The sequence below is a fragment of the Elephantulus edwardii genome, unplaced genomic scaffold (assembly GCF_000299155.1).
Source record: "Elephantulus edwardii isolate Elephantulus edwardi_28Jun2011 unplaced genomic scaffold, EleEdw1.0 scaffold00428, whole genome shotgun sequence".
NCBI lineage: Eukaryota > Metazoa > Chordata > Mammalia > Macroscelidea > Macroscelididae > Elephantulus > Elephantulus edwardii.
The window spans coordinates 587,387-588,093 of NW_006400178.1; positions in this window are offsets into that span (position 1 = coordinate 587,387).

Below are 707 nucleotides of genomic sequence, written 5' to 3' on the forward strand. Positions count from 1 at the left end.
ATAAAATCAGTTTCCCCAAACTGACTGTGCATATGTAACCACACTCCATTCAAGAAGATTTTTTAAATACCAAAAACTTTCCCATGTTCCCTTCTAATCAGTATCCACCCCTCAAGGATTACCACTTCCTGACTTCTATTATCATGGTTTAGTTTTGTCTGTTTTCAGTATCTGAGCAGTTTGATAAGTGGGAAATTTTAACATAACAGAACAAAAGGTGTAATTTGCATCATATTTAAGTCATATTCTGTGTGGTTTAAGAGCTGACATTTTCAACTTTTCCCCTCACCCTCCTGTCCCATTGTACTGAAGAAATCATGTACTGAAGAAGTCCTGTATTCCCACTTTCAGAATTTCTTGGCAGCAGTGTTTTTATGTGCCATCTAGTTGCCTGCTAGCTACCCTATGTACAAGGGCTCTGAACCCTGCCAGTCTCACAGCCTCTAATACACCTACTCTCTATACCCCAGTTACTGTGTCAATCCATCTCATCCAAGATCTTCCTCTCCACCATTCTAAGCATGATGTCCTTCTCCTAGAACTGGTCCCTCCTGGCAACATGCCCAAAGAGTGTGAGACGGAGTTTTAAAATCCTTGCCTCCAAGGAGCAACTTGGTTTCACCCTCTCCAGGACAGACCTGTTTGCTCACTTTGCAATCCATAATATGTTCAATACTCTTCTCCAGCACTACAACTCAAAGGCGTCT